Source organism: Nanorana parkeri, unplaced genomic scaffold (assembly GCF_000935625.1).
Source record: "Nanorana parkeri isolate BGI_ZX_2015 unplaced genomic scaffold, ASM93562v1 scaffold608, whole genome shotgun sequence".
Lineage (NCBI taxonomy): Eukaryota > Metazoa > Chordata > Amphibia > Anura > Dicroglossidae > Nanorana > Nanorana parkeri.
Genome location: NW_017306876.1, coordinates 225,302 through 252,740, shown reverse-complemented (window position 1 = coordinate 252,740; position 27,439 = coordinate 225,302). Strand labels below are relative to the sequence as shown.

Sequence of the window (27,439 nt, the reverse complement as noted above, 5' to 3'; positions counted from 1 at the left end):
ACCTCTCAGCTTCCTGTGAGAGATCAGAAGAATGGCAGTGTGTGGGCAGAGACAGCTTGCAGTGCTGTCACAGGAGGCTGAGCACTCCTCCCTCACCGTGATCAGGAGAGCGGCAGTGTGGACGCGGAGACAGCTGTCAGCTGTCACAGGAGGCCGGGCCGCACAGTGCGGGGGAGGAGTCAACTGTCAGAGGAGATTAAGCTCCCCTCCCTCCCCTCCTCATAGGACCCTTTGATCATAGGGTCCTCGTAGATCTTAGATTTAATGACAAGCAGGGGTCAGCAAAGCAAACAGGATACTATCCTGCATTAACCTCTTGCCGTCCGCCCGTTGTAAAAAAACAGACGGACGGCACTGCAGCATTGGCGGGTTGCCGTCTCCAGACGGCATTTTTTTTCTGCTTGCGCGCGCCCCCTAGTGGGCACGCATGGGCAGAAAAGACCCGACCATTGCACACACCCGTTACCGGGTGTTTCACATATAGGCGATCATAGCCCGCCGATCGTCTATATGTGCTTGTTCGCTCCTTGCTGATTTCCGTCCGGGCTGTGAATGCAGAAGTGATGTGTATTACATCACTTCCGCATTCACCTGTCAGTCATCTGGCTGCTATAGCCAGAGAGAAGAAGCTGATGAAGTAGATCTCTGCTTCATCAGCTTCTTTTGGGGTCCACAGGTGACATTAGGGGTCCTAGAGACCCCTAATGTCTCCATAAAGAGGACCTGTCAGTGTGCCTTTGCTATTATATAGGGGGATTGTTATCCCCCTATATAATAGCAATAACAATAAGTGCAAAAAAAAATATATAAAAAAAAATAAATAAAAGTAACATATAAAAAAGTAAAATAAAATAAAAGTCACATATAAAAAAAGGGGGAAAAAAACCCCAAAATGTTTAACTCCCCCACGCCCACGTTTACGCGCCTATAAACGTAAATACGCGTCCGGTGCCCCAGCGCGCAAAAATTACAATTGCGCTACACATGTTACATATCGCCGCGAACGTCGCAGTGAGAGCAATCATTTTAGGGCCATCAATCACTGATAACACTAAACTGATGAGCGGTAACAGCTTTTAAAGCGTCGCCTATGGCCAATTTTGGGTATTATCGTTTTTTGAGGTTTCGCGCGCGCACGCAATTTTAAGGCTTGACATGTTTAGTGTCTTTTTACCCGACGTGACCCCATCTTTTATATTTTACCAAAAAATTGGGTAATAATAAATGTTTTATCATTTAATATAGGGGAAACTGTTTTTTTTTTTAAATTTCGGTAATTTTTCCTTAATATAGTAAAAAAATAAAACCCCCAGTGGTGAATAAATACCACCAAAAGAAAGCTCTATCTGTCCCCAAAAAAGGGTATAAAATTCATTTCAGTACAGCGCTGCATGACGGAATAAATGTCAGTCAAAGTACCGCAGCGCTGAATACTGAAAAATGGCCTGGATGGGAAGGGGGTTTAACACCGCGGATGTCAACTGGTTAAAAGAGGTATTATGGCAAGGGATAAACACACAATCTTACCACTTTATAAATCACTTGTCCAGCCGCACCTTGAGTATGTGGTTCAGTTTTGCTCACCAACCCTCAGCAAAGACATCCACAAACTTAAGAGAGTTCAGAGAAGGGCTACAAAATTATTAAGAGGAATGGAAGGCCTGAGTTATGAAGTTCGCCTCCAAAAATTAAACTTGTTCTCCTTAGAAAAAAAGCGCTTAAGAGCAATTTTCAGAATCATAAATAGGGACTTCAATATCCAGAATAAGATGTTAACACCGAGAACTCTATTGATGACATGAGGGCACAACAAGAGGTTAGAAGAAAGGCAGTTTAATCTTAGACATCGTAAGAGGTATTTTTACTGTGTGAGTAGTAAAAATTTGGAATTCCCTTCCACAGTCAGTAGTAACCACTGATAGCATTGATAAATTCAAGAAACCTTTAGATGAGCTTCTTAGTTCACTAAATATACAAGGATATGGGAACTACTAGAGCCAAGTATATACAGACACACACACACACACACACGTTGAACTAGATGAACCTGTGTCTTTATTCAACCTTACCTACTATGTTACTATATCATAATGGTATGATTGATGAGTAATTTTTTGTTGTTTTCCCTGTATAGCACATCCTGCTAGTTTCTGAAGTGAACTGTAATGGGTGAACAGCCAGTAAGAAAACTGATTGTAGAGATTCATTGTGCTACAAGATTAAGCTACTTTCTGTATTGCCTCTGCACCTCTTTGCTTCCTTGTAATATTGTTTCAATGTAAATAACAATCACTGCTTCAGTAGATGGTCATAGACTGGAGAGACATTTCATTAGCCTGCTAGTATTAGTACTATTACAAGCCAATAGATAAACCCAGATTACTGTGCGCAGGGGCTTGAAGGACACACAAAAAGGGCCAATGGGTCGCATATGGCCCTTGGCCGCAGGTTGGGCACCAGGGCACTAATCAGTAAATATACATTTATGGTCATAATGTATGATAAATTAGACAGGCCCACAGTGATTAAAATCTTACTTTTAGTTGAGCCTGTAATCTTCAGTGACCACAACTAATAAACTGCATGCTGCACATCTCCTTGCAACTATCCTGGACCCGTTTGTGTGCCAAAAAGCAGTCCCTCGCTATTTTACATTTTTTTTTTCATGGAATGAAAAAAACAAACAGCAAAAATAGTTACATAAACAAATGTAAACTTACTGTGCACAAAATAATCAAATAAACAAACCTGAAAGAAAAAAAATACACAAATACAAGTAAAACTAAACTACTCTAAATACACCCCCAAATAAACACCAGTAAACACCCTCTCTCTATATTTTTCTTTTTGCCTCGACATATACATTAACCCTTTTCTGCTCCCTGTAAACTTTATTAAATAGACAGATATGTTCCATTTCAGGATAGAAAATAAAAGCTAAGCCACAACCAATTGCCAGGGCAAATGTCATGTTTTACCTTTGTTCTGCATAAATCAACTTTGTAGTGTCTGATTCTTTATGATAATCAGTCACACAGAAGCCTAGGAAATGTATTGGGTAGAAGAACTGCTGAAAGAGAAAGTGTGAGATTTTCTGAAACAGAAGGTTTTTTTTTTTTTTTTCATCTCTTTGATAAACCCTAAAGTGTTTTTCTTGTGATAATGATCCAAGCAAGTAAGAACAATTATCATGTACATTGAAACAAGTATGAATTATTCTCTTCCTTGTCATTAGTAGGGTATTGTAGTAGGTTGGAGGAAACCCAGCGGCCATTCTGTGAGGTTTCCAGCAAAGAGTTCAGAAGTCTTGTCACAACAGACTCTCACATGTATAGGTGAGTCAGGGCGGAAGAAGCTGAACTTGTAAGGTGTCCAGGGCAGGGCTAAACCTGGAATACCAGTTTGACAACTTTCTATGGTCGTCTTTTTTTTTTTTTTTTTTAAACAGCAGAAATGTAGTTAAGGACAACAGGATGAAACTGACATTCTGAGATAGTCAAACACAAGGAGTGACTTGCAGAGAGATATTCATACAAGATTTAAACATATTCTGGGATCTGTGAACTCCCCAGTGAAGAGTGTGAAGTTTGAGGACCCCGTGCCTTTGAACATACTCCATGGTAAGTGCATGTGATACCATAGAAAAAAAAACATGTGGCTGACCTGACCTTGTATTCTTCAGGTCCTAATTTCCACACAAAGAACCATCTTAGTATGGTCTACTTTGTGAGTTTAAAGGATTGTTTGTATGTATAAAGGGAGAGCAAGCAAACTCACTTTTTAAAAAATATTACTAGCTTGTGCTTTTTTGTACATTTAACTTTGTAATGTATTTTTGTCATTCTGTAGTGATGTAGAAATTGCTTGTCTTTTAAAGCTTTTGGTAGATGTATTAATGGATAAATCTTACACCACGGCAATACATATAAAAAAATGTTTAGCTCTATGCAGCTGTACTGGCAGGAATGTTACAATGTGCTGCTACTTACTGCCAAAGTCATTGTTTTTATACCTTATATATAGAACCTTTCACAGATCTTACTTTCTCTCTGCCTCCTAAGCACACCCATATGTTTGTCTGCATCTCCAGTCCCCTGCTTCTGGTTTGTTTGATACTGCCCATTTGCTCTTTTCTCACCACAAGTGTCCCGGCCAGTGAAAAAGGCTAGTGATGTAAGCAATGGCTTGACCAGCAGACCAAAGCTTCACAAGTACCCATTCCTGGCCAGCAGACCAGTACCTCACAAGAGTCTATCCCTAACTAGCAGACCAGACCACACAAGAGTCCATCCCTGATTAGCAGACCAGGACCTTACAAGAGCCCATCCCTGACTAGCAGACCAGGCCTCACAAAAGTCCATCCATGAGTAACAGACCACATGACTAACAGGCCACACAAAAGTCCATCCCTGACTAGCAGACCAGACCACACAAGAGTCCATCCCTGATAAGTAGACCAGGACCTTACAAGAGTACATCCCTGACTAGCATATCAGGCCTCATAAGTGCCTATTTCTGGCCAGCAGACCAAGCCTCACAAGAGTCCATTCTTGGCATGCTTGCTGTTAAGGGAATTAAAAACAATCTGAGAAAATACCAAAAAAGGAGGGGAAGTTCACTTGTGTGTGTGTGATTAGTGTGATTAGTATAAAACCATACATTTTAATTAAGTAATTTCCAATACTGTACCTTTATGCATTTTCAGGTACTTTTGTCTGTTTCACTTTCTACTGGGATAGTTGATTTTACAAAATTCTATAGACCCAACACATATCACAGATAGACAGAGCTGTATGTAACGGATCCTTTTAAGGCATAAAGTGGAACTCCAGGAATAATATTTTATGGATCCTTACATTGGTCCAGCTTGGCTCAATGTAAGTATTCATATGTGATCCCCTGTGGGCCATATGTGCTCTCCGGTGGGCTGCTGAGGATGCTGAAAATCACTGTAGTAGTCCGCAACATAATAGTGATAGCTGGTCTCTTTTGGCTGTGGCTCCAGTGGCTTCCCCTCTGCACACTGATCACTGCCGCAATTTAGACACCTTGTATTTTTTTATTTCAATGATTACAAGTCAGGCTCTGATTGGATGAGGTGTGGATCGTGGTATCATCTGCCCAGCCCCTCTACCTTATCCAATCAGAGCCATGTATCCATTAAGAAAAATAGGTGTTGAATGGCAGCAAGCAGCTTCCCATGCACATTGTGCAGAGGGGAAGCCCCTGGAGCCACAGCTGGAAGAGGCCAGCTATCACTGTATGTAGCGCTCAACTAATAAAGTGATTTTTATCAGCATCCACCTTTTAATTTTGAAAGCTTAACTGAACAAACCAAAGAGTGAAGCTGATTGGTTGCCATTGGCAACTGCTCCAGCTTTTCTCTGCACCAGTTTTGATAAATCCCCCACATCATCCTAAATAATAATGGTCCTCTTCAACCAATAATTGCAAAGCACAGCATGAATGTGGGAGAAACCCAGGGGAAGGGCAAGTGGTAGAGGGAGAGAAGAAAGAAATTATGGAAATGGGGATAAATAGGAGAAATGAAGAGAAAAAAAGGTCCAATGATTAATGAATGGCAAATTAATCATCTCTGATCCAAAAAACATGCAAGTGGCAAATTGGTAAACTGCCTGGGTGTACAGTACCTAGTGTATACATTCAGAATGTCTTACAGAGCATTCAAGACAATCACAGTCCCCAACTCTCACAGCGCATTTGATGTGCTCAATCACCATGCCCCTAAGTTCATGGATCTGATGTTTGTCTGTAATGAAGTAAACTCCTATGGGATTGTCCAGATCGATTAATTCACCATCCTAATGTTACTTTTCTGTCTCCAAAAGCATTGTTTAAAAGGGCCTTTTCTTTTCTCTATGTACATTAATACGCACTGGCATTTTAATATATAAGCACAGTAACCAGTGTTGTAATTTCATTAATCTTTAATGAAGTATCTATATACAGTACTTCATGTGGGTGTGGAAAGTGTTCCTCACCAATTAAGGTGTTGCAACGTTGCAGTTATGGCATTTGTCACACCCTGTTTTAAGTAGAAATTATAAAAGGACTTTTGCATATTTTGGCCTCTGATCGCCATGTCCCAAGACGTCATGTAGTGTTCTATTGCATTTAGCTACCCCACAAATAGATTTGCAAATGAAGGGGAAGTTGAGCTGCCCATGGCAGTGCCACATATCTGTGTGTTTTCTCAAGTACGAAATTGAGACATTCAAGCAAATATTCATGAGCAAAGTCCCTTGATGTAGAGTAAGACAGAAAATGTATGCCAACTGTATGCCTGCTGCATTAGGCTACAGGGGTTTTATGTTCACTGTTGCCAGTATTCAGTTCATATTGAATATGGAATATATCTTAATTTTCTCCAAGAAACAATTCATATCCTGGATGTATGCAGGTAGGTTCTTGATTAAGAGTTGCAAGTAAAAGTCAATTAGCCGAGCCAAAGCTATGGGTGGCGGATCCCGATACAATAGGTCTACATTTTAACAACGAGGTCCCTTTATGAGTCTTTAGTAAACCTTAGATAACTAGTATATGGGAAGTGTGCATTGTATAATAAGTTTGCAAACCCATTTGTTCTCTATCCATTTGCCTGGACAATATTGACCAGGGAAATGAAATTACTCATAGTACTCTACCCAGATCCTTATCCAACTGTCCATACTCAATGGTGTCTGCAAGCCTTCCCTGTAGGCTGCATAGTCGAAAATGCACATTTGTATATCACATTGCTATGCTTTTTTTCAGAGCTGCTTTTTAAATCAGCACCTAAGAGACCTGGGAATCTATTCACTAAGCTGCCGTAAGCAGCCGAGTGAATGACCGACCTGAAGCGAAGTGAGCCAAACGCTGTTCGGCTATTCACTTCAGGCTGGTACGGCTGATTTCAGCCGCATATCGTATATAGCCATATATAGCAATGACAGCTAGCTCAACCCAACAGTTTTCTGCTGCCGTCAAAAAAAAAGAAAACATTTGGCCATAGGAATGCATTGCTAGATTCCTATTTCAATTTGCAATAGCCAATAGCAAACTAGCTATTGTACCCGCCCTCTGCTGCTGTCAATCACTAGTGGGGACCTGATGGAGAATTGCAGCAGAGAGCGGGTGCAATAGCTTGTTTGCTATTAGCTATTGCAAATTGAAATAGCCAATAGGAATCTAGCAATGCATTCCCATGGTGAAAATGTTTTTGTGTTTTTATTCTGACACGGCTCCGTGTCAGAAGAAAAAAAAAGGTAAAAGAAAAAGCAGTGTTTCTCTCCTGGGCGTCCGTAGGGGGAGACTCCCGGAGCGCCCGGGAGAGTTAGGTTGTCTGGAGATCAATGTCCCTGGTTAGCTGGTAACCAGGGACACTGATCTCTCTGCAAGTGGCCGGAGCCAGCCGTAAGATCACAGCTAGCTCCGCCCAGCTGTCAGAAGCAGGCTGTCGGCCGGCCAACGGCCGGCCGCTCGGCCAGCTTCGGCTTTCTCCTCGGCTCAGTTGAGCCGAAGCATATGCCTTTGGCTCGACTGAGCCGCCCGGCCAACTTCGGGAGCTGTACAGGCTAGTGAATATATATATATAGTGAATATAGTGAAACCGAAGGGGTCCTGGGGCCGAAGCTAGCCGAAGGATCGGCCGAAGCTACGGCTAGATCCTTTGGCTGCTTCGTGAATAGACCCCCTGGTGTTTGACCACGTTTTAATTTACTTTGACAACATTATTTTTTCTTCTAAATCCTTTGAAGACCGCTTTCAACACGATCGATCTCTGCAAAAAGTCCAAGTAGGTTAGAACTGGATGGCTCCAAAGTTGGAGCCACAATCCTCACTTCATCTTACAGACTAATATAAGCACTGTACCATGGACCTTGATCAATGCCTAAAAGCTAGCTGCTCAGGAAGCCTTTCATATCCTTAAAGAGAAGGTTGATGCCACAGGGTGGTGTGGTTCCATACGCACTGACCAATTATATTATTAAGTTTTTGTGGTCTGATATGTAGGGGAGGAATGCAGATGTCAATTGACTGTGATGTAATTTCTGACATTAAAAGGTGAGGCCACAATCAGCTGACCACTGTTGTCACCATTGTGCCAGTTCTTCTAGCCTATGCTGAAGAGCAAAAGGGGCGCAAAAGGACAGGTTCAGATGTCTGCCTCCAATGCCATGTGGTGGGACCCATGATCTGACACGGCATGGATTCTCAGTAAATTTTGGCAACCATGCTGTACAATCAGATTGTAACGTCTATGGCAAGTTTTAAGGGAATGCTATGAATTACTCTTCCATCAAAAGAGTGCAGTGAAAATGTATTGGACTTCAACATGAGCCGACAGTCCAGCCCATGTTCCTATTGACGTGATAAGATGCAATGCTAAGTGTGTGCTTCATTGAACACTTATATGAGTTGAGACATTCAGCTTAATGCATTCTTTTGAGTGCTCATTGGGTGTGAAGAATGCACACTGGGTGCTCCTTTTTGTTGTCCGTGTGTATAGGACTTGATTTAGAGTTCCATAGTTTGCATTCCATATGAAAGTTATTGATGGTGCACATTATAATATTCATTCATACATAAAAATGTATGTGTTTATTATACAAGCCAAAGCAAAAGCATGTGAGCCGAAACCCAAGGCTGAATTTCAGTTATAAAACTCAATGGTTGCCCGATTTCCAATACCTTGTTCAAATTAAACCTTAGTACAGTATAAATTAGACTTTAGTTTTTGTGCATGTTTACAAACTTACATAGGAGGTTGGTATGCTAAGAGAGTAAAACAAGGTCAGATTTCCCTCACTTTGGCTTGGCTACCCCAGCTCTGCACCTGCATAGCTTTTCTTTGTTACTTGGGGCTTGACTAGCCTTGGCTCAACCATCTCCCTGTCCAACAAAAGCACTTTAGTGGCCATTAAGGGCACTCTTATTGGATGCGGTGTAGGCGGGTGATCAAGGCTTAGCCCAGAAGTCAGGGAATCCTCCCAGACAGGGCTTTTATTTATACATGTCTAGTATGGCTGACCAGTTCACTTCAAACAGAACCAGCCATATTTATGCAATCTGAATGTTTAAGTTGTAAAATATAACTGTGCTGGTTTGCTTATGAAAAATGTACAATGCCCCCCTTACTGTATGTTTGCTTTATTTATGTTGCCTATGCTTGACTCTTCAACAGTTTGTTAACTTCCAAACCCCACACACTCCCCCTTTGCACTCAAAAGCAGGGAGACAGTCAGGCCCAGATTCCCCACAAGGCCACCGAGGCCCGGCCTCGGGGCGGCAGGGCGCAGAGGGGCAGCAGCGATGTCCTTGTGGGCAAGTTCCGGGCGTCAGACGGTAAGTTGCCCTCTCTACATTTAGTCCTGCTTTGCACAAGCAGGAGACTAAATGTAGAGTGAGGGAAGCCGATTGCTCATTTACATGTGATCTTGGCTGATGTCGCCGAGATCACATGTAAAAAGTCTGCAGCCTCCCCCATCCCCTCCCCACTGCACTTACCTCTCTCCTCTGGTTCCGGGCTCTGCCGCCGAGTCTCTCCTCACTGCAGTGAGCAGAGCCGCAAGGTTAAAACTAACCCTGCCGCTCGGTGTATACAGTGAGAGGGGAGAGCTGTGCTGTGCTAGGACTCCTGTGTTGGAGGTGACAGGGTCAATAAAGAGAACCCGTTAACTCCAATTGCTATCACACAGGGGGTTGTTTTCTCCTGTGTGATAGTAGTAAAGTTAGGTGAACAAAAAAATTAAATTGATTAAAATTAAAATTAAATAAATAAAAATTGCGGCTATTGCGGTACCTGGCCTTGGGGCAGCAATGAGAGTAAATACGGCCCTGGAAACAGTGCATGAAGTTGGGCAATTGACAAGCAGCAACTATAAGGGGTTGATGTGCAAATCTTCCACCCAGCATAAAGCTGGGTAAATACTAGGGATGTTCCGATACCACTTTTCCAAGACCAAGTACAAGTACTGTCCCTCAGGTACTCGCCGATACCAATTAACGATTCTTTTTCTTAAAGGGACATGACATTTTTTCTAAAACAATACAGACTAATGATTTTAGGCCAGTTTCTTTATAATTATGAAGAATTGTAACTCAATTTATGAATATCCAGCAATGGAGAATAGCAACAAACACTAGAGGACTACAGATCCAATCACTCCATGATTATACAGCAATTATATATGGCTGTGTGTGTGGTCTCACCTTGGATGCATTTTGGTCTCACCGGGGCTGCACTCTAGGGTCCTGCTATCTGGGAGCTTGTTGAGGTCTGGGGGCTGAGGAAGAAAGAGCAGCCAGGGGAGGGGTCCCAGAAGCAGGGTCTAATGGTGACCGTTGAGAAGGAAGGCAGCAGAAGTCATTGTCAGAGTGCTGGGAGACCTGCTGTGGTGCAGAAGAGCTGTGACAGGTGGGGAAGCTTCCCGGCTTATGCGGCTTCCTTGCGGGCCCAGCGGTAGGGTGTGTAGGCTGTTGTGTATAGGCCGGCTCACCTGTAGCTGGTGGTGGGGATCCAGAGGAGCAGGCTCCATCAGCGGCAGCTGGAAACTCAACCAGGGAGTCCAGGGACGGATCTGCAGGACGAGACTCAGAGCGGGAGTCCGAGACGGCCATGTGGTCTGACGCCATATTGGTGGGCTGAGGCAGCTGTAATACTACGGGTAGAGGGAGGTTAAGGCAGCGAGCACTCAGCCCGGGCATCCGGACACGCCCCCTCCACCTTTTCGTTTAAAAAATGTTAAAGTGCCGTTATCGACCTTTAGCATCGGTAGCATTTTCACAAGTACAAGTACCCTGTAACGGGCCCGATATATTGGGACATCCCTAGTGAATACCATTCGCACAGTATTACTGCCACTAGATGAATCCAAGGATCTTAGGAAATCCCTATGCTCTTCGGCTCTTTGTAGTGGCGATAATTATGTGCAAATGGCATTCGCCCAGCTTTACGCTAGGCGAAAGATTTATATATTGGCCCCTATTGCTTCAGGTGACCTTTCACCTTTTTACTCAAGCACAGGACCAATAAATACAATTAAATAGGGAGGTGATTTTAAATCATTTTCAAATACATTTGTACTGCTTTAACAATTTGAGGACTAAATATTCAGAGTTTTAGATCAATCCAATCAAGACTGGTTCCATTTAACAATTGTCTGCTGAATTTGTAGTGTCTGTTGGCTTGGGGAAGAATGAATTGCAGTGATGGAGCATTTGCATATATGTTATTTTTTATAGTTGTGCAAAATACAATAAAAATATGAGAAAATCAAATGCCTGGCAGTCTTTGGTGATATGAAAGCAGGCTCTAATGGACTCTTGTAATAAGCTGATGGTCTCCTGTTATATGTCAGTGATTTCTAATCATCCCTTTAATATGTCATCAGCCTATAATGGCCTCATGTAACATGTTTTCTTGTATTCTCTCTGTGTCGATGGTCAGTTATAAAATGTTGATGGTCTCTTGTAATGGGCATGGACAAATAGGGTCATGGCTCTGATATTATACTGCTATTTCTTTTTTTTTAAATATATTCCTATTTCAGCTTGTTCATTATGATGATATATGATTAGGTAGGAAATCAGCAATGGCAGCCTAGAGATGCACATTAAAGGATGCTGAACCAAAATCATCTTTAAAATAATGTTGTCCCATGATTACAGGTGTTGGACTTGATGGACTAATGTCTTTATTCAACCTCAAATACTATGTAACTATGTAACTACTGAAAAAAACCACTACATTTTTAATAATTTCTCCTAGACCGGTCACCTCAGCCTCGCTCCCCCTCCGCTCTGGCGGTCTAAGGCTCTTTGAGTCAGCACGTCCAACACAGTGTACAGGACGTGAGGATGCCGGTGATTTTAGCTCCCTAGGCAAAACGAGCACTTAACCCTTGCAGTGCCGGGGTAGCCCACTGCAAGGGTTAAGATTTTATTTGCCCATAAGTCTTCTTTACAGCTTATCTACCGGCAGATAGAAAAGGCAAACATTATTACAGCTCCATAATCAATAATACATCACTGAATGAAGTGTAAACAGTGTAAATACCTTAATTGTGCCTAGTTTCACCCTTGTGTAGTCTACTATACAGTCTGTAAAGCATAGCTCAAAAAGGGGTGGAAGAAGCAGCACGAGGAGCTGCAATTCAAAAGCATGCTGATGGAAAGACAAAGCAGAGTCACAGAAAGATGAGTTTATCAGTGTGCTGCTTCTCTTTTCACTGTCGTCCAGTTGCAGGGTGGGGTGTTGACCTGTAAGTGAAAGTCAGTCAAAAATTTCACCAGTCAGCAGGACCGGACTATAGCCTTGCAATTTATGTTAACATTTTTTAGTTTAGGGACAGATAGAGCTTTCTTTTGGTGGTATATAATCACCACTGGGGGGGAGGGGGGGGGGGTTATTTTTTACTATATCATTTTTAAAAAATACAGAAAAATAAAAAATAAAAATTCCCTATGTTATGTTATAAAACATGTCAAACCTTAAAATTGCGCGCGCCTGCAAAATCGCAAAACAATTACCACACCCAAAATTGGCCATAGGCGACGCTTTAAGCGCTTTTACATCTCATCAGTTTAGTGTTATCAGTGATTGATGGCCCAAAAATTGTTGCTCTCATTCCGACGTTTGCGGCGATATGTAACATGTGCGGCACAATAGGCGCAATCGTCGTTTTTGCACATAGGCGCACATGACACATGTTTGCGTGTGTATGTGGGGGGCGGGAGACTTTTTTTTAAAATGTAGTGGGTTTTTTTTATTTTTTCTATGCTGCTTTAATTTTTTTTATTAATTTTTTTTTTTTTTACACAACTTTTTGCTATCACATAGAGGGCTAAGAAGCCCCCTAAGTGATAGCCAATTTACATGACGGGTCCTCTTTATGGAGACATCGGGGTTCACCAAGACCCCTAATGTCACCTAGATACCCCCAGAGATATGCTTCATCAGCTTCTCTAGCTGGAGAGTGATACTGTATGCAGGAAGTGATGTAGTATACATCACTTCTTGCATTCGGGGACGGAGACCAGAGCAGCCGTGCCGGTCCCGGTCGCACCAGGCACAGCGGATCTCGGGACTGGCAACGGCAGTGGCAGCTGCTCCTATACAAGCGGTCGGGCGTCTCTAGAGACGTCCGATCGCTTGAATGTAAAGCTCCCGGCCGGCCCTGTAATTACAACGGCCGGCCGGGAAGCTACTCGTCCGGCTCGAGAGGACAAGCAGATTTTTCAAGCCCTGTAGATAGGACTGTGTTATTTCATTTGTGTATTTTTGATTAAAAAATTTTGATCAATCAAACACGAAAATTTGAATCAGTACCAGCCCTAACAAAAATGTATCTTATTTGTGTATCACTTGGCTGTAGATGCTCAAATCATCTCTGAGCAGGTGCTGACACTGTCCTTCCTTCTGGAGGGTGGCTAATTTTGTCCCCCATGGTCCCTGTGTGTGTTGTAAAGTAGTCACCGCTCCAAGCTCGCTCCTGTGATGGACTATAATATCACGTTTAGTTTACTAATTTGTAGAGCAGACTTGGAGCTACTTTACAAAACAGACAGGGACAGTGGGGGAACAAAAGTAGCCACCCTCCAGAAGGAAGGACAGTGTCAACATAAATTCAGGGCTAGTTCACACCAGAACTGCGTGCGTCTACACAGCTGCAGTGTGATGCATTTTGCAGTGATTTTAACATGACTGTCGCTTTTTGGTGTTTTTTTTGCTTAAAATGAGATTTCAGGTGCGTTTCAGTGCATTTGCATGCATTTTTATATGTTCCGTTGCAAAATGATGCAGCTAAAATAGGGCAAGCAGTTTTTTTTCTGACTGCATCGGAACAGACTGCACTGGTGTGAACAGAGCACCAGAAATCTCATAGGAAAGCATTGTGATACATTTTGGATACAGCTGCCAAACTGAACGGACTGCATCACAACTGCATCTGGTGTGAGCTAGCAAACTCCTCTTCTCAAGGAAGAAAATAATCAGTTCACTTAGGGGGTTATTCACTTAGCTGCCGAAGGCAGCCGAGTGAATAACTGAGCCGAAGTGAAGTGAGACGAATGTTGTTTGGCTTTTCCGAGCGGCATTCGGCTATTCTGCTCGGTACCTCGTAGGTAGCGAGCAGAATAGAAAATAAATGATATTTTTTTAAAAAGTTGAAAAATTATTAAAAAAATGTAAAAAAATTATAGGAAAATAAAAATATATATATATTTTAAAGAAAAAAAAATTATAATAAAAAAAAACCAACGGACGCCGACCCGACCGTACGCAACGAACTACCGCCGAATAATGAAGCATCTGACAGATGCCAGCAAAATTAAAACAATTGGGTGGAGCTAGTGGTGACAACTAGCTCCGCCCAACTGTTTCCTATTGGCCGGCACCTGCCAGAGTCGGCTAGCAGGTCCCGGCCAATGAATAACAACTGGGTGGAGCTGGCCATGATGGTTCCAGCCGACCTTTCTCCACGCTTCGGCTGTCACTTCGGCTCAGTCGAGCTGAAGCATATCCCTTTGGCTCGGCTGCTGTACGGGCTATAGTGAATAGTCCGTACAGCAACCCTTCGGTTCGACTGAACCGAAGGGCTCCGGTGGCCGAAGTTAGTCGAAGGATCAGCCGAAGCTACAGCTGGATCTTTCGGCTCATTCGTGAATAACCCCTTAATCTTTCCCCCTAGCTGAGGTCCTCTGTGCCTCTTATAAGTGTAATGATTAATCCTAGTAGTGATCGCACACAATTGAAATACTGAGAAATCATACAAGAGTCTCTCTGAGCTGAGGTTTGCTGGTAAACCAGCAATTTGCTTTGCTGATGAACCTGATTCACTCAGCGATCTAGTAAATAGGGATGAGCAATACTGAATGTTTCCATCTCCTTGAAATATCTGTGAAAATTGGTAGGTTTTAATCATTTTAGTCAGCTGCAACCAAGTTTTACAGAAGTTTCTTTCAACTCTCCTGAACCTGTTCTTGTGCCAAAAAAAAGTTCCTTTAATATTTTAAATTTTTTCCCGTAATGAAGAAAAACCAGACAGGTAAAATTAATTTTAATGTTAGAAAGACCTAAGTTTTGTAACCAGGGGACTAGCATTACTTTCTATATGTTTAATGTAATACAACTGGATAAAATAGATATGGAGAAGGACTTGGGAGAATTGGTTAACAATATGTTTATCAGCACAACTTAATGCCAAGTGGCAGCTACAACAGCAAACAAAATCTTGGGGAATATAAAAAGGAAGAGCGATGTTACATTAGGACAAAAGGAAACTAATGCAGCCACCACACCTTAGGGCTGGTAAGCTGTAATAAAATTAAGATGGGCACATCTGCACATACAGCGTATATGAAATATTGCAAAATTAGATTAATATAAACTGTAGCCCCTTCACCTTGGCTGATTTGTAGTCTGTGATCATTTGGTCATTCTTCGGTGTTCTGCTATTGATTGCATCTACCTGTAGTGGGGTGTGACCCTGTAGTGGGGCAGCCAGTGGGAAAACATTGGGGGTGTTTATGTCTCTTCAGCCAATCACATTTTGTCCTTCCTGTGCAAACCCAACTCCAGCTTACACCCCCCTTCCTCCCCAAGTCATACGCTGGATGTGAGAAGTGGTGCCATTTCTAGTGGGCGAACAATGTTTCTGTGAGGGGCAGTGGTGGGGAGGAGGTGAGGATTGCAATGAAAGCTTGGTTTTGTATTCCAGCAGGTGTGTTAGAGGTATCAGGGAATAATTGAAACTGGAGCTGTGGTTTCCACCATGAATCCTTTACTCTATGCCAAGGGTAGTGAATTAAAATTCAAGGAGGTACAGTTAATAAAATTTTCATTGAGCCAAAGTCCGAATCACAGTCCGGACAGAACGGTTACTCAGTCCATGTTCATACCGCGGTCCGCCATTTAGGCTGCATTCACACCAGCAGCTGTACTGCAACGCACAACTGCTGGTTTGTGTTCCAGGCACAGTGCTGAAGCACCAATTCCGGCACCTCACACTGTTTATTTAATGTTTTTGTTAAGTCCCTCTTCCCCCATTTACATGCACATGCATGCCATACGTGCACGTGTTGATTAGAATTAGATGGCGGGGGTGGCAGGGTTGATTTTAATTTCATTTTTTTACTATATTTTACTTTTGTTATCACTTTTTTACTTTTTTTTATTCAACTGTTGCTATCACAAAGGGGATAACAAGCCCCTCTGTGACAGCATTTGGAGGTGACAGGTTCTCTTTATGGAGACATCAGGGGTCTATTAGATCTCTGATGTCTTTCCTGCCTTCCACTACAGATCGTCAAGCACAGGAAAGGCACTTTAGCCGATCTCTGACAACTGAAGCAGGAAGCGCTGAGAGCACTTCATGCTTCATTGATCACAGAGCAGATCAGGGAACGTATGTTCCCCAGTCTGCTGCCGCTCCCCATCCTGACACTGTGTGCTGTGGTCCCGGAGGACCCAAAAACCAGGGAGATGGGGTGTGGGGGAGCCACAACAGCAAGCTAGTACAAGTGATCTGGGTGACTGCACAGCCTCCATATCACTTGTAGTTGATGAACTGGCCCTGCCTGACTGACTTCATTGGTTGCTAGGAAGCCAGCAGTCCTAGCAACCAATGACTGATACGGAGGGAGGGCCTGCTCAGGGTTATGGCTGGCAGTAGAAACCACAGCCCCGGAGGCCAGTATATCCACTGTCAGCCAGCCATAAAACAGTACAGGTCGGTGATCGCGGTGATCGCAGCGGTTCTGCTGACTCTTTGCTTCCAATGTTTTGGTCCCATGCATTTAATAAAGGGAAAGCAAAACTCTAGGCAGACTGAAAAATTCAGTCAAATGCAGTTGTGTATTCCTTTAAAAATTATAGATTTTTTTTTACATACAGCCAGCAGAAGTTCATACATCTTTTTTTTTTTTTATTACAGGGGATGACATTTCTTGCTACGACTGCTAGCTAATAAGGCTGTGCTGCATGTACAGTGTATGTGCTGCCAAAAAGAGAGCAGAGCTGACTTATTAGTGTTTTGCTGCTCCTTCATTATCAAATCAGCAGGTTGCATGCAGGGAGGTAACGCCACTGTGTACCTTTCTTCTAATAGAGAAAGCAGTGTCACCCTGCTGGTTGTTCTCTCTCTGGCAGAGGTGTATGAATTATTACAGTGGCTGGACGTATTTATTGATGGCAGATAATAAACTTCCCATATGTGTATTTAGCTGTTTGCCTGGAGTTCAACTTTGAAAAAATAGTTATCGCCCAGAAAATGTTTCTAGAACACAATTTTGTCTTGGGCAATATAAAGCTCCTACATACATCCTGGCATGTGCAACATGTACACCTATAGATAGATACTGTATGCATATATTACATCAAAGAAAACAACGACGTTTTATAAATATATATATAATTAAATAATGTTAAGTATATGTGTGTGTGTGTTTGTAAAACGTCTGCGGTTTATCAAAGAACATTGTGCTGTGTAAAGGTCAAACTGTTGGCAAACACTGTTTTGCAAGCATGAATAATCAAGTTTACCAAGATGAGGAGCGGTAAGACAAGGTGGCTATAAAACGTAGAAGCTCCTAGTTCCGACTCCTTTTTTTTTTCTTTTTTGTAACCATTAGTAACACATTGCCTCCCGCCATTAAACATCCCCCCCATCTGTGTACTGTTATATATTTTAGTAGTTTTGTATCAGTTAAGATTGTATTAGTTTTATCTACACTTAATTTCCTAGAGCAAAAGAAGCACACATACCTGGAAACACAGCACACTCTTCCTCTGTGAAATAGAAGGACCTTCAATGATTTCGAAAGTGTGAACTTAGGATCTTAATAGCGGCCATCTGTGCTTTTGTTTTTTCTTTTATTTAATTCTCTTCCCGTAATCTTCCTTTCTGTATGTCTTTTTATAATAAATGAGTACAATATGCTGAGGGATATGACTTTGCTAACTCGAAGGATTCTGGGATTTGTATCTATAGTTGCTTAGCAACCTGAACCTTATCTCCAAGGCTCCCAGCAATGATGCTCCCACTGCAGAGACTTGCATCTTTACAGTGAACAGTGAATGTAAGGTTAAGGTTAATTCTTGAGGAAAAGCAATTAATGTTTCAATGAAAAGAAAATCTAACTGTCACATCTGCACAAAGATTAATTGTTGACATTTGCTGCTTAAAATGTGAATTCTGCTCTGCCTGTTCCTAGTCCAGAAAAAGTCCAGTAGGACTGCACATACTGGGAGCCGGAACATGTCAGTGTTTCTGAGGACAAAGCTATCCACGTGCACCAAGACTCTTCTAGCTTGTCATTTTCATTATTACTACAGGGGGTAGCAATGCTTGTTTAAGAACCACAATCTCATTCGGCCTCCCCTGGCTCAGAAGTGGACATATATGTCTATGGGCTTTGCTTCCAATTGTCCCTCATTTGGAGGGACTGTCTCTCTTTTTTGGAATACCAAATTCCTCCGTCCTTCTTTCCACTGCATTTGTTCCTCTTTTCATTTTAGTGTAAAAACCTCTATAAAAAGTGCACTATTTATCACCCCAAAAAGTGTTTTAACTGTTTAAAACAGATGTCCAACCTCTAAATCAGGGGCACTCAAACTTCAGCCCTCCAGTTGTGGTGAAACTGCAAATGCCATTATGTTTCTGTCTCTGGAAGTCATGTCTGTGGCTGTCAGTCTTGTAATCCCTTATGGGACCTGTAGTTCCACAATAGCTGGAGGGTTGCAGTTTGGCTACCCCTGCTGTAAATTATTGTATTTTTCATTTGGGAAATCCCATAGAAAGGAAAAGGCAGGGGTAAAAATAAGCATTTGTCACTGTGCCACTTCTTTGAATGTCCAGTCATAGGCTGGGGCGCGGTCTAGGGCAACCTGGGCTCACAGGAAGTGTGTTGAATAATGCTGGCCATCAGACTAGGGGTGAACATCTATACATCATTGTTCCTAAAGAAGGAAGTCAATGCAGAGCATCCAGATTGTCTGTGGCCTGTAGGGAAGTGTGCGGGTCTTTCCCCTGAATGTAAAAATCAACTCAAACAGAAAATCCTAAGAATATTTAGTGTTTTCTGGCTAATCTTGTAGTAGCTTTTGTTAGGCAATACTTTTAAAAGTTTAAATAGGTAATAGGTTCACTTAAAGGAGGAGTACTCTTATCGCTTCCTATTGCGGTTCATCCTCAGGATGATTGGCACACCCCATACAGCTGGCTGTTCCACAAGTGTAATGCTGCTGATATCGCTTAGCTTCTGGTCAGAAAGGACAATATGCTTGAGTCGCTGAGCTGTAACAATCACATTGCTGAAAATAACAAGTGTTAAAGCTTAGTGAATTGAACCAAATATACATTCATACTTCTGAAAAAAGAATAGGTGATTCAATCCTTTTCCCAGGTTCAAATTTGGTCAAATTCCATCAATATCCACTTCCTCCATAGGAAGAATAGTTCACCTGTGCCATGGTCAGGGACAATGCTTTCAGGACAAACAGAGAAAGGGAATCTTTCCAGTAGAAAAAGAGCAATACAAACCTCATATGGGTTCTAACCCATTTCTACTCCATCCAAAACTTTTAAAAAAAAAGCTCTTGGCTAGATATTTTGATGCTACTAAATGTAATAGGGGTATTTGTGCTTTTTTAGGTAAGGAAGGTAACAAACTGCACAGGTGAATAAGCTGTTATAATGTATCTAAACCCAAGGACACAAATGTAATTTATTTCAGCTTACTATTCTTACTAGACTGCTGATCCTGCCAGAAATCCAGTGTCTCTGTCACTTCCTGTGAGCTTAACTGGAAGCAAAAAACAATGTTATCTTTCTTGTGTAAATAAATAACCCCCATGTAATGGAGATGAACAAAGGCAAACAGCTTGGGTGACAACCATGGCTCCCCCTATATACAGTGGAGGACTGAACATGGCCACCCAGGTAATCACCCTGATACAAGCAGTGGGCTGGCACTTGGGAGGAGTTGTACAAATATCAAAATGCCTTGATGGGTTAATGTTAGTCTGGAGGAAAGGTTGTTCCTAGGCAGGCTGCCTTTGCATGTAGACTGCCCTAGGTAACACCCACATGTGATCCTAAACAGGGTAGATGAGGCTGGATGTCCTCCAGCCCAGAATGATACAGCCTCTCTCTGACTTGCTACAGCATTTAATGAGAAGCTCATAGTAGACAGTGAAATCAGTACAGTAGTGAATGTCAGGCTCAGCTTGAAGTTTTGGGTTTGGATACACCCTGACTGTCTTTATGAAGCTTTGGCTTCAATTTTTACCAAGTCACTGACCCAGAACAAGTATAACAATAGGGAATTCTGACACTCACTTAGAGCATGCTTGATGTGGGTCTGTGGCTTAAAAGTATTCAAGCCAAGCAACTAGCATTTTAATAAGAGGACCATCAATGGCAGCCAATATAATTCCTCAAGACAGGGTCACTTTTTGTTATTCATTAGACTTGTGCGCCGTCGAAAAATTTGTTCCGTTTCGGAATATCCGTTATTTCGTATTGAAACTCAATTCGGATTCGTACGAAATACGAACTTTCGTTAGTTTCGGCACATTTTTGTAACTATACGAACATTCGTTATGATGAAGTTAAAAAGCAAAAATATCTTGTTAATATAGGAGTCGATGTGGTAGTTGTTTTTTTATCCGAAATACGAATTCCGTTAACGGATTCCGGATCCGAATTTCGTATTTCAGATAAAAAAAACTACCATCAACTCCAATATATTAGCAAAGGTATTTTGCTTTTTAACTTCAATATAACGAATGTTCGTAACAGAACGAAATTCCATCAACGGAATTTCGTATTTCCTGCCTGTATTGTAATGCAACTCTCAGCAGCAGAAGAGAAAGTCTCTGATTGGTCAACCAAACGAAATACGAATTCCATTAACGGATTCCGGATCCGAATTTCGTATTTCGGATATAATTCGGAAACTGCAATTCAGATTTCGGATGCTTCCGAATTTACGAATTTCAGGAAAATTCGTACGAATTTCGATTCGTAACGAAACGAATCGAACATGTCTATTATTCATACAATGGATTATTTTTGGCCATTGTGATCACATGTAGCTGATTGTGCCATATCGATATGTTTATGGGCACATTCACATTAGAACACAATCCCATTGCTGTTTGTTTTCTGGGGAAAACCTAGATCGCTATAGTGGATTTTCTGATTGTTGCTGATCTCAAAACTAAAGCTGTGCCAGTGGCGCCTACTTCATGCATAGGCTTGTACAAAAGAGTGACACGTTTATCCAGTATGTCTGCCAAAAGCCACGGAGGTTGCTTGGCTGTCAGATTATATATCAAATGAAGTGTATCTAATATACTTGACTTTAACTACCTTACGTCCATGGCCGTTTGTGAACGGCCAGATGGACGTCTGCTCAGAGCGGGAGGGCGTCTTAAGACGTCCTGCCCCTCCCCCCTCTCGTGTCCGCGCTGAGCGCCGCACACGAGAGGGAAAACCGTCAGCATGTAAACAGCCAGCGATGGCTGTTTACATACAAGCGGTCAGGCGTCTCTAGAGACGCCCGATCGCTTGCAGGATCTGCGGGTGTGCGCCGCCCCGCCCCCCCCGTACCTCCTCCTGCTCGTCTCTTCGCCGCCGCTGCCGGTCCCGTGTTCCGATGTGGCCGGTGCGGCTGGGACCGGCACGGCGACGCTCTAACAGGAGATCAAAGGGATGATCATTACTTGATCATCCCTTTGATCTCTCTTCTTGTCCCCGAATGCAGGAAGTGATGTATATTACATCACTTCCTGCATTCAGTGTCACTCTCCGGTGCAGAACACCGGAGAGAAGCTGATGGAGCAGATCTGTGCTTCATCAGCTTCTGTGGGGGTCCCTAGGTGACATCAGAGGTCTTGAGACCCCTGATGTCTCCATAAAGAGGACCTGTTTGGTGAACTGGCTATTACATAGGGGATTCCTTAGTCCCCTATGTTATAGCAATAAAGTTAAGTCAAAAAAAAAAAATTACAGCATTAAAAAAAATAAAGAAGCTAAAAAAAATAAAGAAGCTAAAAAAAATAAAAAAAAATAACACAAACATTTTTTTAAAGTCCCCCGCCCCCCAGATGCACGCACAAACATGCGTCGGGTGCGCCTATGTACGAAACCGACGATTGCGCCCATTATGCAGCACATGTTACATATCGCCGCGAACGTCGCAGTGAGAACAATAATTCTAGGGCCATCAATCACTGATGACACTAAACTGATGAGCGGTAAAAACGTTTAAAGCGTCGCCTATGACCAATTTTGGCTGCGGTCGTTTTCTGCGATTTTGCGGGCACGCGCAATATTAAAGGTTGACATGTTTAGTGTCTATTTACCCGACGTGACCCCGACTTTTATATTTTACCAAAAAATTGGGGTGAAAAAAAATGTTTCATAACATTTTATAGGGAAACATGTTTTTTTTCAAAATTTAGGGTACTTTTTTTGTTATATAGTAAAAAATAAAAACCCCATTGGTGAATAAAAGCCACCAAAAGAAAGCTCTATCTGTCCCCAAAAAATGGTATGAAAATCGTTTCAGTAAAGCGTTGCATGACGGAATAAACATCAGTCAAAGTACCGCAGCGCTGAATACTGAAAAATGGCCTGGCCAGGAAGGGGGTGAAACACTATGGCCTTCAAGTGGTTAAAGTAACCCTGGGCTTTACCTGCACAAGGCAAAACAACAGGATCTTTATTTAGCCTTTACCATTATATGCTTACCTGTTCTTCCCTGTTGCTCTGCTCAGCTACAAGGAGGGAAGGCAAGCCCAATGTAAGCTCTAAGTTGCACTGATTGGTCCAACACTATCACGTGGAGTGGGTCGCATGCTCCTCCATACCTGGAAGTTGTATATACTTCCATTCCCATCACTGAATGGAACAGTGGGAGAGGCAAAGAAAGGTAAGTATATTACCTGGGGGGTTATGGGTATTAAAACAATTTTGTTGCTTTACCTGAACATGCAAAGCACAGGTACGCCATATGATGGCAATAGACAGTGAGGCATACACATGCAGGTACAATCTGGCCAACCTTTGGCATCTCTGATAGCCAACAAGACCCTAAAAGTCAACTTGAGTGACCCTGAAAGGATTGGGCAGGTTGGTTGTAGACAATTCCTGTGACATGTGACTGCTGGTGTGCATTGTGCACACCCACTGCGATGCATTATAATGGCTTATTCACAAACATTAATGGATTCATACATCTGTGCAGGGGGCCGTGTTTATGTACTCGGGGAGACATAGGTCTTCCTTGCAGCTTCCTGTTAAAATGAATGGCAGGCTGCAGCTGCATGGATCTTCATGCACATTACAGCGTTTATAGGAACGAATGTATGGCTCTGAACGTGATGCATTATAGCACATCACAACCCACTGCACAAAAAGGCAACTCATCCTACTATTTTTCAGTGCAAATTGCATTGCCCATGCATTGGGGCTGTGTTGGGCAACACTGCCCAACACAGCCCAATGGGACTGATGTGAATGAACTCTTAGAATGGCTAATTGGTCACAGATAATCTGCTACCATGTGAATCGCTGTAGGTATTCTCTTATCTATTCTTGTAATGTCTTTACAGAATCCAGCAGAGGAAGAGGTAAACAGTGCGTCTCCTCTGAACACTGCAGGTAAGAACAAGTGTAAACCAATGGCAGGAACCTCAAAGATCCTTGTCTGTTCTCAGTTAGGGTGTGAACTTCTGTAATTATGTTATGGTTAAACACAAAGGGCTATTCAGATTTCAATTATTCACAGATAAAGTTCAGCCATGCAGTGTATTGTAAATAATAGGATTTCAAATGTGGCATAGAGAGAATTGACACCGATAGCATTTTAATTGTTTTAATTGCCACGTGTACTAATATCTCAAATCTCAGGTACTATGCAATGCAAATGAAATGTGTTTAGTCATTTAAATGTCATTATTAATGTGAAGTATTTGCCTGTTAGCAGTATTGCCAGCCCTGTGTGATTTCCCTTCTGGACTTCTCGTCCGTTTTTTTACTACGGGCGGACGGCAAGAGGTTAAAAAAATTGCTTATTAAAGAGGAACAACACCCTTTCTTAAAAATTACAACAAATGCACCTTTAGTAATGTTTAGTAATGACAATCTACAAACAGGTAAGTATAGTATAGATAATTGCAGGCTTTGTATTCTTTCCCTACCTTATTTTTCTTTTCCTCCCCATTCTTCACACGGTGGCCATTTTCACTAAGGGCAGGTTAATTTATCTCCCTTTACTTCCTAGAATTCTGGGTCTGCCTCCAGGTAACAGTTCACATCATCCGAGGGAGAAAAAAATGTTTGCCCCTGAGATCTCGTGAGATTTTGCAGTTTACAGATGAGATTTCCCAGAAAGGCACTGGTGATGAATCTGTGAGGCCAGGACTACATCACCAGTGCCTCACTCAACCAGGAAATGGAAAAAAAACTGTAATTATAAGTAAAAGCAGAAAATGTTTTATTTGACTAATGAATGTAAAATGATTTCATATCAGCATGCACAGTAGCATGACAATGTGATTTTTAGTGAAACCCCCTTTCAGCTCCACTTTAAGGCAATCCTGTGGGTAAACTGGCTACAGGGACCTTCCTGCAAACATTTCCACAAGTGCCAAATTAAGCAAACAGAGCACACTGGATAGAGCAGATAAATTACCCAAAATATAAATTGGGTAGGGTGGTGAAAGAGCTGTAAAGGACACTGAACAAACCAGGAGGTAATAACGCCACAACTTGTACAGAATGGCTAGCACTTAGTGGGGACCACACTGCAGCCTGGGAGAACAGTACCTGCAATGATATGTTCTGCAGCCCTACCACAGTGCCCCATGTATGATATGACATGCCCCAAGTGCCATTATATAGAAATATGACACAAATTATTGTATGATAATGGCAAAGTATCATTTTTCAATTGTCAAATACTTGTGACTTACACGTATTTGCATGCTTGCTCTTCCAAATGTTTCCATATTTTGATTCTTGTATTAAATATTGGAAAATCTAGATGAGATAATAACGTGAGCAAATACTCAGCTTGTAATCACTCTGACTCTTTTCTTAACAATAGTTGAGATTAGATATGTGTACTGCCAATGGCTTTTTTTTTAGTGAGTTTTATATCTCATAGACTTGACACAAATTGATAAGATTATTTACATCAGGCTTACCTCTATTAAGTGTATAAAAACACGTTAAAGATTATGCATTCCCTTTAAATAAATATGGCAAAAATAGATACAGTAAATACAGTCTGAGGTTTATTGAAGTGTATATGGATTATTCCGAGGGAATATTTCATGGAAGCTGGTGTTTTATTATGGCTGTGGGGAATATATATATATACTGTATATATATAAAACATTCACAGAGCCATTACTTCTGCAAAAATCTGACTTTTACATTTGCACCGCATTATGGCCACTAGATGGAGCCGAGGAGCATAGGAAATTCATGTGCTCCTCAGCTCTGTTTAATGGCCATAATGCATGACCAAGTAAGTGTTTTTATACACCTAATAGAGATAAGCCTGATGTAAATTATCTTATCAATTGGTGTTAGGTTTATGAGATGGACAACTCACTGAAAACAAAGCATTGACAATATGAATATCTTATCTCAACTATTGATAAGTAATTGTGAGATAAACTATCAGTGCGCTGAAACCTGAAAAATGACCTAGACAGGAAGGGCGTTTAACATGCCAGTCCTCAAGTGGTTAAGCAGTTACAGCAAGAGGCTGGAGAAAAGTTTTCATCTGGCAAAAAGTGTTAAGCTATATAAATAAAGTGACAGTTGGGAGCAGGGCCGCCATCAGGAGTCCTGAGTCCAGTGCGTTGCAAAGTCCTGAGTCCAGTGCGTTGCAAAGTCCTGAGTCCAGTGCGTTGCAAAGTCCTGAGTACAATGCGTTGCAAAGTCCTGAGTCCAGTGCGTTACTAAGTCCTGAGACCACTTACTTAGTCCGATTAATACACTGTTCTGCATTTCTGTATAATGTACTACTGGCATTTGTAGTCCCCCTACAGCCGGTGCCTTTCTGCATTAGAGTGTAAGCTCCTCTGTGCAGAAACTAATGTGACTGGCTCAGTGTTCTCTGTACAGCTGTACAGCACTGTGGTATATGTCAGATCTATATAAATGTATAAAAATAGTGTGAGACTGTAGATGTACATTAGAGTGTAAGCTCCTCTGTACAAACACTGACGTGACTGGATCAGTGTTTTCCACGCCACCCCCCCGTAAGTTGGTACCTTCCTGTACATACAGGAGCCGGTGCTTGGTCTGTAGAAGGCTTCACCAAAGAGGGATCAGGGAGTGGACCAGAGTTGCTCTAGTGGTAAGGTAAGTGTTTTAGCAGCCCGACGATGGGGGTAGGGAGGGAGATCCCGCACACAGCCTGCACAGAGCCTGCAGTCCACCTGCACCTGAGAGCCCACACACAGCCCCCAAAGAGCTTGCAGTATACTTGAGAGCCCCCACAGTGCCCAGAACCCACCTGAGAGCCACCTGCGAGCTTGTACAGCCCAGTTGTTGTTGTTTTTCGTGAATATGTAGTGCAGTTAGTGTTAGTGGAAAGGGAGTGCGGTTCGTGTTAGTGAAAGGAAGTGTAGTTAGTGTTAGTATAGGGTCCTGCTCAACATATTTTTCGGCCAAAATATATTTCCCTACTCTTCAGTATTGAATGCCTTGGAATACACTTTTTAATTAAGTGCAATTCTTTATATATTAAGTTGTAAGAGTGTTAAAATAAAAGTGGGTGCACTGAAGGACCCGGTGGGACAGTCAGTGGACAGGCCTATTGTGTGTTGGGGGGTAGGGGGCCCAGGACTAAAGCTGTGCAAGGGGCCCCAAAGTTTCTGATGGCTACCCTGGTTGTAAGCACCCCCACCAGTGAAATGTGGTTTGTCCCAGCCCTATAAAATAATGGCTGTACAGGCAGGAATAACTGATAATAAAACTGATACAGGGAGACTCAGAAAGAAGACCTGCAGTGTTAATTCTATTAAGAGACTGCATCCTAAATGTTATTTTTTTATATTGCCCATAGTTTCTCTTTAATCTACCTTTCTCAGTCTTTTTCAGTCACACCGTACATTGCTCTTTCAGGTGCCACTGAAGCCACAGGAAATACACCGCAACCAGCAAGAATATCACAACCTGCTGCCAACCCTCCTGGGACTACTGATCCTAGAACTCCAGGACCCACTCGTGCTCCTCCGGGACCTGCCAGTGTTCCAGCTGCTGTTACCAGACCTCTTGTCCCTAGCCTCGTAGGTCCTCCCAGAAATCCTGGTCCGGGACCTGCCAGTGTTCCAGCTGCTGTTACCAGACCTCTTGTCCCTAGCCTCGTAGGTCCTCCCAGAAATCCTGGTCCGGGACCTGCCAGTGTTCCA

At 42.4% G+C, this 27,439-nt stretch overlaps 1 long non-coding RNA gene across 1 annotated transcript; it reads left to right on the top strand.

Moving 5' to 3' along the window:
- Nucleotides 1-3,577: 3,577 nt before the first annotated feature.
- LOC108792161 lies at nucleotides 3,578-27,296 on the top strand. The gene is made up of 3 exons (XR_001941545.1): nucleotides 3,578-3,620; nucleotides 23,621-23,669; nucleotides 27,153-27,296. It is a non-coding gene; the product is annotated as an uncharacterized LOC108792161 (long non-coding RNA).
- Nucleotides 27,297-27,439: the final 143 nt, after the last annotated feature.